Source organism: Pithys albifrons, chromosome 1 (genome assembly GCF_047495875.1).
Source record: "Pithys albifrons albifrons isolate INPA30051 chromosome 1, PitAlb_v1, whole genome shotgun sequence".
Classification (NCBI taxonomy): Eukaryota; Metazoa; Chordata; class Aves; order Passeriformes; family Thamnophilidae; genus Pithys; species Pithys albifrons.
Window position 1 is genome coordinate 38,454,018 of NC_092458.1, and position 12,523 is coordinate 38,466,540.

Here is a 12,523-nt window from a genome sequence, read left to right on the forward strand (position 1 = left end):
AGGAGAAAAATAGGTTCTGTGGAGACTTTATCACTCCCTACAACTACCCAAAGGAGGTCGCAGTGAGATGGGAGCTCTCTCTTCTCCCAGGTAACATGCAATAAGACAAAGGCTTCAAGCTACACCAGAGGAGGTTTAAATTAGATATTAAGAAAAATTTCTTAGCTGAAAGGGTTGTCAATCACCATAACAGTCTTCCCTGGGAAGTGTTTGAGTCATCATTCTTGGAGATATTTTAAAAATGTGTAGATGTGGCTCTGATGGACATGGATTTCACAGTGTGGTGTTAACAGCTGGACATAAAGACCTTAAAGGTCCTTTCAAATCTAAATGACATTATGATCCTATGATTCTTGAATATATGTTATATTTGAAAGAATGAGCTTTTTAAACTTTGTCTTCCCACAGCACATTGGTTTTATAAATGCAATTGTAGTACCAATACACTTTTCATGTCAGAGTGACAAGAATTTTCAGTTTTCATGTCTTAATTCCAGGTAAATCAGTAGTTTTTATCAGGTATCAATACATTTTGGGGCCAATATTTGAGTATTTATAATGGATATAGTGTTACAACCTTGTGAAGTGGGAAAGCAGTAACATGATTAAAACCAACTGGTTTCCAGGCTTTAAATTCCTTTCAAACAACTAAAGACAGTGCTTTACATGATTACAGTTCAGATGAATAAATGGGTCATTTTGCTGTAGGAAAAAAAAAAGAAAAAAATAAAAAAAGAAAATAAAAAGAGGGGAAAAGGTAGGAAAAGGAAAAATATAGGTAGATTTAGCACAAGTCATATCTGGACTGCAAGTAGGTACAGACAGTGAGAAATGAAACTAACCATTACTAACAAAAACTGTCCAGGGCTACTATTTTAATGATATCGATATAGGCAAAATAATATTAGGCCATATGAATACTATTTTTCAATACCTGAAAGCTACTGGCCCAGGTCTAAAAATGGAATTTTCAAGGATGATTTAGATCATCTAAACTCCTCAGAGTGTAGCTAGAAAAGAGTCCTGACTTCTGATTGCCTTAAAGAAAAGCAATGACTTGATGGTTTGAACTTATTTTGGTGCCATGGATTTATACATGTGAGCTTCTAGATCCTTTTCAAGGATTCCAAAAAGATGTACTTGTCAAGCAGATTTTAATTGATTAAAATATTGTTGTGGCCTTAGATATGTAAGTATTTTATTCCTTTTTTATTAATTTAACTTAGCATACAGACCATTTGTTCAGAAATGTGATTGGAGTTCTATCCGATAGAGTAATATTTCCCCATTTAACAACATTTGTATTGTACTTCTAACCTTTGTTTTGGATTTGCTGTGATAGACAAAAGAGAAGGTGGTGTTAAGAGACAATGTAAGAGTTACATAGCTCTGGGGTATGAGAAGCCATCTGGCTTTTCAAGAATATAGCATCTTTGTAGGAAGGGTTTACTTTATTTAGCTAAGAATGAAATAAACAGTTGTAAAAATACCATAACACTGAAAATAGTTCTGTTTTATTAGAAACTCTCTTGTCTCCTAATACTTAGGAGACTTAATACATTTAACTGAGGAAAGTTTAAAATACAATTTATCTTCAGGGAAAGTTTTATAATTTCAGACTGTATTTCTGATTTTCTGTCAAAAAGTTGAACAAATTGTTATATATAGAATTTGTTCATTGTAGTTTTAAAGACTGGACTGGACACACTAGTGGGGAACCCACTATCACAGAATCTTTAAGGTTAGAAAAGACCTCCATGGTCTTTGAGTCCAACCTTTGACTGATCACCACCTTGTCAATTAGACCACAATGTTAAATGCCAAGTCCAGTTGTTTCTTGAACACTTCCATGAATGGTAACTCCACTATCTCCCTGGGCAATTTGTTTCAATATTTGACAAACCTCTCAGTGAAGAAATTCTTTCTGAAACCTAGTCATAAACCTGGAAGGTTAAAGATTTATTTTTGAACCCTGCCCCTCTAGACTTCATCTCATTTGGTAGTCTCTTAAAGGAAGGGAAACTACCTTTTTGAGTTTCAGGGAGCTCTATTCAGAGAGAGGAACAGACACCATTTTATTTGAAATAGCATCCATAATCCTTGTGATGGCTTTGATGTGTTAGACTTACACCTTTTCAGAGCAGGGTATTTCACTAATAAGTAATGCAAATGGTCCTAAGAAAATTCAAGGAAAACAAAACCCAAAAAATCTGAAGAAATATTCTATGCAACCTCTACAAAATTGCCTGATATGGGAATTATCTGTATACCTAAATGCATTATGGATGGTCTGGGTCCCATCAAAAAGTTATCTGTGCATTAAAGTTTATACATAACAAATACAACTGCTTAACCTAACTAAAAACACATATACATGTATCTAATGTTTGAATAAATTAAAGACATGGCCTGTTAAACAGTTTTTTGTTTGACCTATTCAACCTGTACAATGTCAGATTTTTTTAACCCCCGTGGCTAGGACTAGTCATGACAAAAGGCAAATAGTCATAATTAATTTGGCCCAAATTGTTGTGGCAGTTTGTCCTAGTTCTGTCAATGAATAAATCAGGATGTTTTAATTATTTTTATTATATTAGACTACTATTTTCATAGAGATAATGATATACACACAGTGAAACACTTGTTCCTGTTTCCATGTAACTGATGTATATAGTATAAACCAGACACAATGGTTCGGATTTTAGTTTTGTATGCTTTAGAAGTCATTGAAATATCTGCAGAACATTCTTTTCTAAATCTGGACCTGCGTATTAAATAATCAAGTAACACAGTGTGTACTTATAAGCTTTTATGTATGTATAGCCACACAGAGACAAAGCCCTTAAGGAGAGAATAAAAAAGCAAAATCAAAATATGAGGTTGGAGTGATAGCAGGACAGGCTGAAAATTTTTACTTATTTTTTAAATTATTTTTTTTTAAAAAGTTTCAGGGGAAAAATTACTCTAAGCAGGGATATGAGAAAAGGTTAAAAAGATACTTTAATAATAAAAAAGAAGCCAGTGGTCATGTCAGTCTGGTTGCTTTTGTGTTTTGTAGGCAGATATTTGTTGCCATCACTTCAAAGAATAATTTTTCTCATACTGAGAAATAGCTGTGAGGAGAAAAATAACAGAAGAAAAAAAAGTTTTACTGAAAGAGAAATAATTGTGTCCAATAATTTTGAAGCATGTTTTACAGTTTCCTTTGTTTAAAATAATAAAATTGTATGCCCATTGATGTTGAAACGATAGCTCTATAGACAACTTTAATTATAGTACATAACACCTGTTCAGTAAAAGTATCTTAGGTCTTGGGGTACTGTTCCAGGAACTACTGCTTTCCCATCACAGGCTGTTGTTCTGTGATGTATTCAGTTTCCCAGGAACGAATATGGCAAAAGTTCTCTTACCAGTAAGCCTGATGGACTGGACTGAAATTTATTCCTGTGATTAATATTAAACATCTAAATTCCACTAAAATTATTTTTCCACATTATTCTAAAAAAATCACTTTTTTGATACATAAATCTGGTCTGCAACCCACCATTGTAACAGAAGAGATTAAGGGATTAAGGGATTATCCTTAATGTTTATTGAAAGGTAATGAACTACAGTAATGTTCTACATTAGAGAGAAATTAATGTAAAAAGACCGTAAAGATGAGCAGCCATCAGCGTCTTAGGAAATTCACAGGTAAATTTATGGAAACATTTAGTGAAAAGGATGTGATGATCATAACAGTAATTAAGTAGAAAATACTGTGTTTAGAAACTTAGTTTAAACCATGGTCTTAACATTGGGGTAGGGGGGGAGAGGGTGTGTGCCATTTTTCTTTTACAGTCACTTTTTATAGAAATAATATCATAACACTTCTTTATTGCTATTGTATTGGAGATGCTAAATCCTTGTTCTCTCAAGAATGTTCTATGACAATAACAATAGAAACAATAAAATAATGAGGCTTTTACAATTTCAAAAGTGACATAATAAGTATCAGGTACATGAGAAAAATTGACAATCCTTTTTCATACTACAGATTTCTCAGAAACACTCAGAATCATCGAGATTGGAAGGGACATTCAAAATCATCTAGTCCAACTGTCAATCTTTCATTGCCATAATCACCCCTACACTGTATTCATTAGTGTCACACCCAGGGACCTCCTGCACACTTATTCCAATACCTAACCACTCCATCAATGAAACAAATTTTCTAATATCTAATCTGAACCTCCCCTGGTGCAATTTAAGGCCATTTTATCTCATCTTTTCACTTAAAACGTGGCAGAAGAGACCAACTTCTACCTTGTAAAACCTTCTTTCAGGTAATTGTACAGAACAATGAGGTCCCCCTTGAGACTCATCTTCTCCAGACTGAACATCCCCAGCTCCCTCAGTCACTCCTCGTATGACTTATTCTCTAGGCCCTCTACCATCTTTGTTGCTCTTCTCTAGATATGCTCTAGCAACTCAATGTCCTTTTTGAAGTGAGGGTCTGAAAACTGAACACAGTACTTCGAATGCAGCCTCCCCAGAGCCAAGTACAGCAGAAAAATCACTTTCTTAGTTCTGCTGGTCATACTATGCTTGATAAAAGCCAAGATACCACTGTCTTTCTAGGCCACCTGGGCATAATGCTGGCTCATCTCCAGCCAGATGTCAAACAGCACCTCCAGGTAACTTTCTACTGAGCACCTTTCCAGTTATTCTTCCACAAGGCCATAGCACTGCATGGGGTTGTTGTGACCTAAATGCAGGACCCTGCACTTGGTGTTATCAAATCTCATGCAGTTGTCCTTAGCCCACTGATCCAGTCTGTGGATATTTCTCTGCACAGCCTTCTTACCCTCAAGCAGAACAACCCTTCCACCTGACTTGGTGTCATCTGCAAACTTACTGAGGATTTTGTGAAGCAATAATTTTGTGATCTGTACTCTGTCCTTCACACTCAGAGTCATAGAGTGTATTTAGTAGTAGACATATGATCAGTGTCAATTTATAGAAGAAATAAAAATTAATGTGTAATTTTAAATACCATACTCTGTATCAATATTATTTCAACTTAAAATCTATGCTTAGTTTTACTTCAATATACAGAACAGTAGTTACCTATAATTTTACAACTGACTATTTTTTACTTTTTTAAGAAAAGTAGAAATTATTTCAATGAAGTTAAAGTATTAGTTATGTGTCATTTATATCCATTTTTATTTTTAAATATTTCTTTTTATGTTCTTTATCCTTAATGATCAATTAATTTTTATGCTTTTGTAAAAGCTTTATAAAGTTTATGCTACAAGCCATATCTTGAATTTTGGTCATTTTTACAGGGGTGTACCAATACAGAGGCTAAATATTGCTTTGCAAAGATTTATAGTGTGCCCGCAAAACATTACTTTGGGGCAAATTTTTTTTATAAAATAATGTATTTTGACATTGAGTTCTATTTATAAAATGTAATATAGCTTTTCTAGGAGTCATGTTCAAAAACAAGAGGAAATGAGGGATGGGATATAACATTTCCACTTAACTACAACAGGAAACTGCTTTTTGTGTAAGAAAATAGTTTCAATTACAGAAAACAATTTTGCAATACTTTTCATTATTTCTAATTGATATTTCCTAAAAATTACTTAGTTCCTTATTTGCATTCTTTCAGTAGTCTAGACTTAAATACTTTCTTTCCCACCCCTCTAAGTTAATAGCTCCTCTTCTGCCATTTACTTATCATAAAGCTAACTCAGTTAGATTAGGCTTTTTGCTCAAGAAAGCTTTTCTTCTCCCTGGAATGCAGGAAGAGAAAATATCTAAAATGGTCTTTAGGAAATATGCTTCTAGGAAGGAAAGCTTTCTTGAGCAAAAAGCCTCATTCTCATCAAAGTAAAATCATCCAGAAAGGGTATTGTATAATTAAACACAAAGGAATCCCTTTAAAATGCTAATTATTAAATTATGTGCTTTCAGTATAAAACATTTTAGAGACAGTAAGTGCCTGAGGTTTTTATTGTTAGGAGAAAAATGCTCATAAGCAACATATATTGACATTGTCTAGAAAATCATGGATCTCCCACGTGCATTATATTTTGAGAAAAATTAAATATGAATTGTTTGAAATCAAGTCAGATTAATAGGTAGTTGAATCATGTGATACCTGTGGCAAACTACCTGTTACTTTTAAGATTTTATTATATTTCTCACAGTGATTTAAAAGGAAATAAGGTCACTCAAAATTAATACAAAAGCCAGCCATTTATTTCTCATTGTCATTAGCTTTCCTCAGTTTTGAAATTAATCTGACTTTTCTTCAATTCTTATGTATGCAAAACTGAAGAAATAATTTATTACCATATTTAACACAAACCTCAGGAGTATCTACAACATATTTCTATTCCAGTGCTAAATTTGTGTGAAAAGTTACATGATTTAGTCTTCATGGAAACTCAGAATCTAAACAGTGGTTCATGAAATGTGTTGAAGCATACAAAATTGTGTCAACATTGAACATAATAGTTTACCTTCAAACATACTGCCCAGTAACATATTTATCAGACCAAAGAATTAATTAAAAGGGAAAGAATGCTCTTGGCTGGCCAAGAATACAGACCATTTAATTATTCAAAAACTTCACGGCATTTCCCACATGAGGCAGTTTCAGGTAAACATCCTGCATTAAATTCTAGTTTTCAACCATTGCTATCCTCAGGAAGAGGAGCTTTCTTCCATTAATAAATCCACTACAATTTATTTAGGAGATAGCAGTTTAGTGGCTGTAAATAGAAAAAGAACCATAAATTTTGTCTATACGGTTAATGCATCTGAAGAAATAGATTATATATGAACTACATACTGGCAATATTACACCACACTGCTGGTAAAATGTAGTTTAACTAGTACTCATTTCCTGAGATAGAGCAAATCACCTAAGCCTCCACTAAATCTTCTGTTCTGAAAACAACAGTTTCCAAACCATGCTTCTCTGTCTACGATTCTTCTGTTTTCTTTTGAAGTTAGTAACCATTCCTCCTTCTTAGTACCACCCTTTATACCACCTAATAAATACCATTTTCAATAGGTAAAAGATATGCAAAAAAATGTTTAGATGGGTTTTGTTAGCTGCATGAGAGGGAATTATTTTTGCAGTCATCCGTTGTCAGCAATTTTAGGATCAGATAAGATTTCACCACGTCTATAAACTAGTTATTGCATGACATTCTCTTGTATCCTGATTTAGATGGGTTTACAACAAATGTATAATCACACCTTAAGGATGGGAAGACCAGATAAAGGGAATATTTTACTGACTTCCATGACCTGTGATTTTTCAGTGATGACTATATGAAATTCTCATTTCACTCTAGCATACGGATTTAGATATGCAGAAGATGGATGGAGAGGGGCAACAAAAAATCTATATCAAGGTTTAAAATTCCAATATAATATCAGGGGGATCATTTACAGGAATATTGAGTAGTTTATATTGGAATTTAGGTGCCTAAATTCTACTGTTTTAAATTTATGGAATTTTGTCATTAGGATGTTTAGATGACAGATTTAATTCCAATTCACTTCTTCATTTTTGGGGTTTGGTGTGCATTTGCTTTGTTTGCTTGGTTGGTTGTTGTTGTTGCTGTTTTTCTTAGTGAAAAGAATGTAATGTATAAACTGCAAAAATTGATTACAAAAGACACCTTCAATCTTAGCTATCTGTTGAACTCATTGGAAAATTTGTATTTCTTTCAGTATTTCCTTCTTCTGAACTCAGATGCGCTCTTGACTTCAGAGTGACCCATTTTTTATTCAAAAAAGCACTGCTTGGCCTGTCTGCAGGTAGATGGGATTTTGAGAATAATTATTTTTTCTCGTTCCCTAGAGAGATCCTATAGATCCTAACTTTTCTTCAAAAGGCAGGTCAGTGTTTTAAACTCCAGGTAGAAACTAACATGACAAAACCACATGTGAAGGGTCTGTTTTAATTGTCTGATATACATTAATGAATCAGAGGCATTATATTTATTATATTTATTAGATGGAAAAGGAAATATTCTCTTTAACATCTGATGAGGCCTTTAAAAGATTTCAGTTTTCTTCATTGACAATACTGAGTTACTAACACCTATATTAGGAATGCAAAGAAGTAGTAACCAGTGGGAAGGTAATCTTTGATATTACAAAGCTAAAATTACAAATTCAGTGTAGGAGTTTAAGAGTGGCTTATAGATTTGAGCTAGCTCCACCCACTCCATAATGAGGATCTCAAAATGTGACTCCAAGTATAATCATGGAGGTTTCTGTGGGAAATTCAGGCAAAATCCCAAATACTATCCATTATTCTCTTCAGCAGAAAAGAAAAAATACAAGTTTGGTATATCAGACTGTTTTTTCAAGCCCAGATAAACTTCAAAACAAGCCACAGCTAAAATGGTAATAAATTAGTTAGGGTTTTTTTCTCTCTTCTGGAATTATTTTCTGGCTATGAACCATAGTATGAGTGAATTATGTGGCCTTAAAGGAAACTAATTTAGCAATGAGAAGCCCTCTAATAATATGTCTACTTCCCCTTTCCACCTATAATCTTTCAGGAAAGAGAATGAGAATACATCCCATTTTCAAAATCAGAAAACTCATGTCTCGAGAAACTTATGAAGCATTTTTATTTCTTCAGTAGTCCTGAATGCTCACAGGAAGAGATGACTTATCAAAAATACTTATAAGTAAGACTTTAGAAATCATGTTAAATTATTAAAAATCAAACCCAACAAGAAAAACAAAAACAAAAACAAAAACAAAAACAAAAACAAAACACAACCAATGAGCCACCCCAAAAAAAAAAAAACAACCAAAAAACCACGCACTACCTACACAAACTATGTTTCATTTCAGTATGGTGCAAGTTATACATACTGAAAGAAATTATGCAAGGTGCAACAGAGTTTAGAGAAGATATAAATAGCTTGTGATGAATTATATGTGTAACTGGGAGTAATGAGAAATCAAATATCCAGAGGAGAAGTGTCCTGACTTTTGACTTTTCCTGTGCAGAAATTCAGAAACAATTTTTTTTTTGTATGAAAGATAAAAGATTAAGAAGTTTCACAACAATAATAAGATATGAAGTATTCAAGAATTTATTCTGTGGAAAATCAAAATACTAATTTTTATAGTGAATCAGTGGATTTAGAGTAATCAGTTAAACAATTTGTTGCAAGTAGTTACTGTCTGTACATCCTTAAATGCATGTGGGTCTTCTAACGGATCACATATTTTGTACAGTTGACTTTTTGGTGACCTGACAGCTGTACTCACAAGTGACTGAGTTATGTGAATAAAACTACAGTTTAAAGGCTGCTGAAGAAATATAAGATTACATCAGGGATTCCCAAAAGGGCAGTCAGAAGCTGACTGCAATAGCCTTGAAAGGGCAAGCATGGGACAATAGACAAGGTCCCAAGCTATAATCACAAATCACTGATGATTAATTACTGATTACTAAAGGAACATAACCTTGGCAGCTGGGTGAAACCCATTTCAGAATTAAAAAAGAAAACAGAAGCGAAGTCTCAAGCATTTATAAAACACTATATAGATTAAAACTTGGATGTAACATTGAGTTTATGAATTAGAGAACAGAGAGTAAGTAACCCTGTATTTTAAGAAATTACCCAAGGAAATCCAAAAGTCAGGAAGATTAATTAATCCACTTTTCCTTTACGTTTGTATGACAAAAATACCTGAAATTCACAGGTTACTGACAATATAGGCTGAGATGAGATGTGAAATGAAAATCCATAGAGCAAGGAATTACCTTTACAATAACTAAAAATTATGCCTTCATAATTTGACTGTGATCACAAAGTGCCTACTTTTCCCTCCACAAACACTTGTGCATCGTGATATTGTGATTATATTTGAACTGTGTTTCCTAAGTTTTGTCATGAGATGACGTGTGACAGTGACATCTGTGAAAAGTGAAAAGCTGTATTACACTGTTACCCCTACAGATTAGAATACTTAGGCATATAAGGAATGCGGCTGGATGATTTTGCCTTTTTGACAAAGCTATCCTTTGCTACTTCCTTTCAAAGTTATTTTTTAAATAATTTATTGACAAGTAATTTCCCAGATAAAGATTAGGTTGACAGACATGTCATTCCTTCAGACCTTCTTTTCTTTAGTTCTTAGGGCATGCATATTCTTTTTTCTATAAATTCTATCAAGTTGCAAGCATTACTTGAAATATTCTTTTGACTAGTTCTTTTGCTTTAGGGTCAATTTCCTTATGCTTTGCTGTACTTGAGATAACATAAAAGTTTTGTTCCTTGTTCTTTCTTTTTTCTGACCTATATTCTTATCTCCCTGTCAAAATTATCTGCATGCTATGCAGTATGTGATTAAAATTAGCTTTTTTTCTTTTGTGATGACTGAAACAAAAAAGTTAACAAGATATTGAAGACATTTTCATATCTACTATTTTTTCCTGTTCCTCTGCTGTACTGTATCTGTATTCTTCTTCTCTGTTTATCTGTATGCAGAAGGTTTCCTTGTAACCTCTTTTTTACTAATTAAAATAAATGAATGTTACACGTTCTAGCTTTAGTATCCCTTACTTGATGTATTTCTTCTTACTGATCCTTCATAATGGGGTTGTCTTTCCAGTTATGCAATCTCTTTTTGATTTCCTAGTCACTGACCAGCTGTTGGTACACTTGTTCCAACATCACACCATCTTTATTTCATAATGGCAGTTTCTTATTTCAAGTTAATACACCTTATTAAATAAATTCCAGTTCCTTTCCACTGTTTTAGTCAACAGAATATTTTTCCAATATTTCCACAAAGTTCCAGTATTAACTAAAAATCACATAGCTAATCTATTGACCATGTGTGTTTCGAAAATATGTGTTTTATTTATTTAACAGAACTTCAAAAAGAACACTTAATTTATATTATTTGTTTTTTATAAAAGAACTTCTGATATAAAAAAGGTCAGCAATAAAAAAGTACTGTTTTATCTGAATTGTATTAAAACCAGAAAAAAGTAATTATTTTAAGGATAAAAATACCCCATATTCTGTAATTCTTAAAGATTTTCCTGTTATTCAAGCCTTTTTAAAAAGAAGTACATTTGAAGAAAGAATTCTACTTTCAAAATATAGGCTTTTTGACTTTAAAGTTCTTAAATTATCTTCCTGTAGCTTCCCTCTCTTTCTTGTGCTCTGTTAAAAATACTTTAAAAAGTGAATGCATTTCCACTGCGTGCAAATAGATATGTTATCACATAACTGTGTTTTTCCATCTTTTTGGGGTTTTTTTCCTCTTTTCCTCAGCCCCTAGTCTGAAAGATGAATACCTAGATAAATATGCTGAAGAAATATTGCACTGCCTAAGCCATCAAAAATCCTTTTGAATAGATGAGAATATTGTCTGAACATTTAAACCAACAAGGAATCCTTTGTTATATTTAGGAAGATGCATGAAATCAGTAATGGTAAAAGTTTATATATTGAAACTCCAACAAGTTGCAATGCTGGAAGTAGTACAGATCTCCAGCTGAAGTGAATTTGTTGCTATGACAATAAAAGCCATCAAACAATAATTACATATTCATAGTATATATATATAGTACGTTTCCACTTGCATTTGACAGAACCTATTTGCATATCCATATTTCAAACCTTAAAAGCAGACAGCAATGTCTATGAAGAATCACTTCTTCTTCTCCTTGAGACAATAGAAATAAATTTTTATTAAAGGTTTAGTCTGTGGGAAAATTTATAGCATAAGACAGGGAATGAGGAATCCATTTATGTAATAATAATCTGGAAGGAACTAACAGATTTTGTCTTTTCATAGCTGTGGTGCAGCTCTCCTTGCATGGCTTCATACAAGAAGGCATTTACACCTCTAGACAGGACAATCACAGGCATAGATCTTGAATGACTACATTTTAAGAGGTGTTTCAAAGAATTTTTTTACCAGAACTAATCAGTTTTTGGAATACTGGTGTTATGAGAGCTATGCATAACCTCTGCTCTCAAAGGACCCATGTAGTTAAAATCACCTCCATTCAAGAGAGATGATGCATAATTTTGCAAAATTAATAATCTATTTTCATTATTTCTGTGAACTCTTTTCAGTACTAGGTCATCAGTCTAACAGTGGTATAATGCTAAAAATAAACAACTCAAATTTTTTTAACAAATTTTCATCTATTTCCATGGAAACAGTTTTCCCTTTCTGTGCTTGTAGCTATGAAAAAACAGAAAAGGAAAAAAAAAAGCCCGTTAACTGTTGAAAACAAAAGGAATAGTTAGGCAGAGCCATTTTTTCATGCAGGTTATGAATTAGTGACTATGATTTCAAGCAAGATCAGTGTGCTTCTGAAGATGTAAAAAACATCAGAATCCCCACCCCCTGTCACCAGACCTAACAGGGACAGGGGGTGGGGATTTCTGATGGCCAGAACAGCCTTGACTGGTTGGAACTGGTTCCTCTGTCCTGCTCCCCTCCTGAGTGGGTACCCCCA